Source organism: Myodes glareolus, chromosome 25 (genome assembly GCF_982192425.1).
Source record: "Myodes glareolus chromosome 25, mMyoGla1.1, whole genome shotgun sequence".
Classification (NCBI taxonomy): Eukaryota; Metazoa; Chordata; class Mammalia; order Rodentia; family Cricetidae; genus Myodes; species Myodes glareolus.
The window spans coordinates 16,789,630-16,796,520 of NC_142050.1; positions in this window are offsets into that span (position 1 = coordinate 16,789,630).

A 6,891-nucleotide genomic window follows, 5' to 3' on the forward strand; every position below is an offset into this window, starting at 1 on the left:
GGGGGCAAAAGTCACCTAAAAACTCTCTGTAGTTGCTTCAAAGTTCTCTGTATACTCTTTATGAGTATTTTGGTTAACTTCTTAGCAGAGTGAATGTCTTTAATGAGAAGTAAGACAACTCAATGGACAATAGAATTGGACACATAGGACTATGTCAAAAATAAGATTATATGGGTTTCACCCCAGTATATTAATCAATATGTCTAGGACAGAATCAAACAGAGATTTTTTAAGAGGCCATTCCCACATCATTCAGTTCCTGCCATGTTTGACTTTGATGGAACTGGTCTACCCACATTTGGTGCCTGAAAATAGAATCCTGGGTCTTACAGACCGTGAGACATAGGGATCTACCTATGAGTCCCTAAGGAGTTTGAGATGGTTTGGTGTTAACCTCTGGATTGCTAGAGACACTCTGTATTTCACAGGGTCCAGAAGGATAGGCAGGGGCTGCAAAGGTACCTCAGTGGGTACAGGCAGTTGCTACACAAACATGAAAACCTAAGTTTGATCCCACAGACCAATGACATATAGAAAGAACCAACTCCTTAAAACATTTCTTTGACCTGCATACATGCAGTAATTAATGTGCATGTGCATCCACACTCACTTTCACATATATCATTTGCTCTCCTCAAATTAAAAATGTTTTATAAGAAGAAATTATGTTTTAAACAAGAATGATAGATAATAGAACATTACTACGTAGTGAGGATATGGAAATAGATTTAGACATTTATATATTTATAAGAAATTTGGTTCCGTTTAAAGCCCTTTGCACAGAATGGCTTCAGTCACTTAATGTCACCCACTGCCAGACAGGAGGCCAGAGAGGGGAGCGAGCCTAGTTGCCCTCGCTGAATCTACCTGTCAGTCACTGATCACACAGCTGAGCCCCAAGTAAGAGAACTTCCACCCCTGGAATGCTCTTTCCCCAGTTTTAGGCCCTTTAACCAAACTTTAAAATTTAAACATATGGAGGTGGAGAGATGGTTCAGCAGTTAAGAGCACTGACTGCTCTTCAGAGGACCTGAGTTCAATTCCCAGCACCCACATGGTGGCTCACAACCATCTGTAATGAGATCTGGTGCCCTCTTCTGGCCTGCAGGCAAACATGCAGTTAGAAAAATGTATCTATAATAAATAAATAAATCTTTAAAAATATAAAATAAAGGGGCTGGAGAGATGGTTCAGCAGTTAAGAGCACTGAATGTTCTTCCAGGGGACCCAGGTACAAGTTCCAGCACCTACATGGCAGCTCTGAACTGTTGAAAATTCAGTTCCAGGGGATCTGACATCCTCACACTAATGCACATAAAAAAATAAAATAAATTATAAATAAAATAAAATGTAAACAGGCAAAAAAAGAAATACTATACCTTAATAATTGAGGATACATCCCCACTGAAGTTTCCAAATTGCTTTTATGAATTTGGAAAGAGGAGAACAAAGATTATTTTTTGTCTGGCCTTTTCCTGGAAAGCAGTTTCTACTAAAATGTACTCATTTTTAAGGAAAATTTGTCAGATTTTGAAAGATAGTGGGCACACTGCCTAGCTCACAATCTGGGTTATATCTGCATACACACACACACACACACACACACACACACACACACGTACAATTCAATAGCAGTGTAAGTGGGGCAGAAATGAAAGTCAATGGTGGATAACTGAATTGATAGTAATAAGAATATTTTTGTGCATAGACACACAAATTGTGTTCAGCATAATTCCATTAATTACTTCTCTACAGGTGCTGACCAATTTTTCTTGCTTAACACTCATTCATAAATATTCCTTGTCTGGTAGTAAATGTTTGGTCTTACAAGTTTTCATGTGAAAAATTCATGGTGTCTTATTTGTTCTCTTGTTAGTTAAAGAGTTAAATTAAAGTACAATAAAATCCTTACTTATATGAAACACTTTAAAATTTATCCCTAAAACTGTACATGTTTTTTAAAAGTACTGACTAAGTATGAGAAAACATGCTAAGGTCTTCAAGGATTTCATTACAAGCACTGGGATCCTGGGTCATCACTTTTTCCTGGGTATGGGTTAGAGTAATTATTTCTCATTAGAGAAAGAAGAAAAAAGGATGGAAAGGAGAAGAAAAGATAAATCACTTACAAATAAATTTTGACTATGCAAACTATAAATTTAATATGGAATAGATTTTTGCCCTCTTGCTTGCTTGTTGTGACAGAAACCAGGTACAATGTGAGCTACTAAATAAAGAGTCAAATATGGCTAAAACCTGAATTCTTCAGCTAAGAGACAGATGAGTGAATTAGGAAGACAAACTTGTAGTGACTATAGTTCCAGACAATCTATCAATCACAAACATATGAGAGCCTGTGAATCAGAGACAAATTAGAAAATATATACTATTTTAAGTCATTAGTTTCAAGGTATCTAGTTATTAAACAATCAGTACATATTACATTTTTCCTGAGAAATCTTTAAAATATACCCTGTCAGTATCAACAAAACCTAGGGTTAGTATGGGAGATCTTGCAACTGTTATTGCTAGCCTTCAGCTTAGTTGCCCTAGAATTAGTTTCAGGGCATCTAGGTCTAGATGAACCACACTTGAAACAAACTGTCAAAACAGCACAAACAATGAAAAGAAAAAAAAGTAAACCATCCTTCTCACACAAGGGCAACAGTCTCTGCTATGACAAAACAGTTCTAAGTACTTGTGGTGATTTGAAAGAAAATGGTCCCCAAAGGGAGTGACACTATTAGGAGGTGTGGCCTTGTTGGAGTGGGTAGTCTTGTTGGAGGAAGTGTGTTACTATGGGGGCAGGCTTTGAATTCTCATATGCTCAGGTTACAACCCACTGTCTCAGGTCACCTCCTGTTGCCTTAAGATGTAAGACAATCAGCTATTTCTCCAGCACAATGTCTTTCTGCATACCACCATGTCCTACCATAATGATAACGAACTAACCTCTGAAAATGTAAGCCACCTTAATTAAATGTTTTGTTAATAAGAGTTACTGTGTCTTTCCCCAGCAATAGAAACTCTAACTAACATAGAAATTGATGTCAGGGACTGAGGTTTTGTTGTGATAAGCCTGACTATATTTTCATTTGGTGGAATTTAGACGTTGGTACTTTGGTCTAGGAAAGTAGTGGATTGCATTAAGCCCTGCTTAATGAGCCATACTCGTAGGAGCATGGAAGACAGAAGTGCTGAGAATAATTTGAACTGTAGGTGTTTCAGAGACGTTTCAGAGGAGCACAATTTTAGAATGTTGACTAGAAATCATTCCTGTAATATTTTAGTGAAGAATGTGGCTGCCTTTTGCCCTTGTCCAAAGAGTCTGTCTGAGGCTAAAATGAGGAGGTTTTAGATTTTGTTGCCAGAGGGAACCTCAAAGCAGCCTACTATAGACTCTGTTGTTTGGTTACGAGTGTTAACGCTAATGAAGATACATAATGAAAGGAGCAAGCTGAGCAAGGAAAAATCATTGAGGAGAAAGCAAGTTTCAGAAAGTGAAATCAAAATAAATCATGTATTATGGAGACAAGCATATTAAGAAACGGAACGAAAAGGAGTGGTTACCTCAGGGCTAGATCCCACCCGGCTAAGTTTCCAACTTGTGAAAAAGAATTAAAGAAAAACTTAGGCCTGAATGTGGTGGTGCAGGCCTTTAATCCCAGTACCTAGAAGGTAGAGACTGATAAATCTCTGAGTTTGAGGCTAGCCTTGTTTACAGAGAAAGTTTCAGAACAGCCAAGCTTAGGCAATGAAGGAAATCATTGAAAATAAAAAAAACTGGTGAAGACGTATTTAAAAGATCTCTGAGTTTGAGACTAGTCGGGTTTAAAGAGCAAGTTGCAGAGCAGCCACACTTAGGCAGTGAAGGAAACCATAGAAAACAGAAAGCTGGTGAAGATGTGATTAAACAGGGGGGCCATGTTCTAGCCTCAGCAAGCAGCAGAACTTAGCAGCTTTGGTCGTGTGGTTCTGGCTTTAGGGTCATGGATAAAAAAAAGGGGGGGCTATGAAATTTGATCCATATCTAAGTAAAGCTGCTGAGGTCAATCATGTGTCAGGGGTGTCCCTGAATGAATGCCTAGAGAGGCCATTGTACGAAGCTGTGAAATTGAAGCCTGGATTGTTTTGGAAACCAAAAGATGCTGCAGATGCTGGGGCTGTGGGACACCTGCTTAGGAAAGCTATTAAGGGGGAGTGAAACTAGCCCAAGAGAAAGAAGTATACTGCAGTCAAGAAAGCTGAAAGGGGATCTGAGGAGCATTTTGACATCAGACATGGAGATGTAGCGTTTGGAGTTTGCCCAGCTGGTTTTCAGTCTCGCTTTGATTCATTTTCTCACTATATTCTCTTTCCTACATTTGGAATGGTAATGTATATCCTGCATCATTATATGTTGGAAGTGTCTGATCTGCATTTTAATTTTACAGGGGAAGACAGTTAAGAGATTGCATGGATCTCAGAAGAGACTTTGAGCTTGAGATGTTTAAGTAAGTTTGAGTCTGCTTCAGACTATGGCAACTTTCAAATTTGTATTGAATGCATTTTTTTTTATTTTTGGCATTACAATATAAACCTTCAAGAACCACGAGTGGAATGTGGTGGTTTGAAAGAAAATGGTCCCCAAAGGGAGTGGCACTATTAGGAGGTGTGACCTTATTGGAGTAGGTGTGGTCTGGTTGGAGGAATTGTATCACTATGCAGACAGGCTTTAAGGTCTCATATATGCTTTAGGTACCACCCAGTGTCTCAGACCACTTCTTGCTGCTTGCAAAATGTAGGACACTCAGCTGCTTCCCCAGTACCACGTCTACCTGCACACCACCATGTGCACCACGATAATGAACGAAACCTCTGAAAATAGTAAGCTATCCCAATTAAATATCTCTCTTTCAAAAGAGTTGCCCTGGTCGCAGTGTCTCTTCACAGCAGTAGATACACTAGCTAAGATAGTACTTTAGATAATGACATTGGCAAAAGGAAAATTTTAGCATGATATATAAATATGAAACTATTCCTTTTAACACGCCCTGAGACCTGCTGAATAGCTCAGCCTCTGAATCCCACGGTTTCTTTTCATATTTCTAACACTAGATTTTTATTCCCCGCTTAAATCTCAGCAGTTTCAGACCCATGCCATTTTAAAAGCAAGAATGGGGAAGGTCTATGAAGATTGGTGATGATTTTTCAGATATGAATTCAAAAGTTCAAGTAATTCAAACATATAGAAAATAAATTTTTTGTCAGACTAAAAATGTTTCCGCAGTGCTGGGGAGATGTCTCATCGGTTTCTATGCCTAGGACCTCAAGATTAAAGTACAGAGACACACACACAGATTCTAGAAGGTTGCCTGGCAGGCAGCCTCATGGAAAATGGAGCTTTGGGTTCAGTGAGAGAAATTGTCACAAGGAAATGAGGCAGGGAGCAATAAGCAAAAATATTCCACGTTCTCCTCTGGCTCTAAATTCAAATGAATGGGGGAGTAGACCCATACACCCACAAGTACACACCTGTATATATAACACACACAATTACATGCTCACACCATGGCTTTCTACAAAGCTAGGAGACAACCAACAGATTAAAGAGATGAGATAAGACACTGAGTCAGGAAGGAAAAACATTTGTAAACCACATATGAGAAACTGGCTGTTATCCAAAAAGTACAAGCAGCACAATGTGATATTGAAAGAACAAATAACCTGTTTGCCAGAGGAACCAAACAAACATTACTGCAAAGAAAACAGAGATAAGCCATCAAAAGGAATATAGACGTTGAGAAAACATCAACACCAATCATTAATTGTCAAGGAAATAGAAATTTAAAAAAAAAAGGTGTGATATTACCCAATGCCAATTAGAATATGTACTCTTCAAAAGATAGCAAGTCTTATACATGAGGTGGAGCAAAGCAAACGCTGAAACCTGTATGAGAAATGCAGTGGAAGTTATACAAAGAATGGAAGCCAAACTATCATATACCCTAACGCTCTTCCTACAAGGTGTATTTTCAAAGGAAAGAAAATTCAGACATTGAAGGGATATAGAGATTTCTGTTTACTAAAACCTTATGCACAATATCCAAGGCATAGATGCACAAAATAAAAATGTGATTAAAAAGTTTTTGACATTCTCACAGAATATGTGGCACTGATGATAATTATGCTAAGAGAAATAAAGACAAATGTCATATAAAACCACCTGTAATTGGGGTTTATAGCCCACAAACTCCTAGGAGTAGTAAACAGAATGGCTGTTACCAGGTTACTTGGATGGGGATATGGGAAAATATTGATCAAATGATACAAAGTTTCAGCTACATAGGAGGGAACATTTCAGGAGGTTTATCATTTGTAATGTCTATTTTTTAATATATTGCATTTTAAAAATATTTTCAACTGACACAGTTTTGTGCAGATTTATGAGGGACAATATGTTTTGATTCATGTGTGCATTCTGTCTGATCAAGTTGATATGTCTATCTTTATTAATCACATTTTTATTGTGAGCAAATTTGAATTATTTACTTTTATTTTGTCTTCTTGAAGAGGGTTTCCTGTAATCCAAACTGGCATCAAATGTACTATGTAGTCAGGACTGGTATTGAAGTCCTGATCATTTTCTCTCCACCTCTCAAATTGTGATCCCCCATGTTCAGCTTAACTCTGAGAGACGAAAGTTTGTCAAATGTATTCATTCTGCTGTAAGAAGAACACTCCCTATCAAACATTCATAGTGCTTAATGTGACCAACATCTCCACCTCCTTTCTCCTCCTTATTTTCGCTAGTTTTTCTGTCTAGCTGTTCTCAACTTCTATGAGACAACCTAAAAATATCCTTTATTTTTTTAAACTTTCTAAGAGTAGATTTTAAGTTTTCTCATCCAA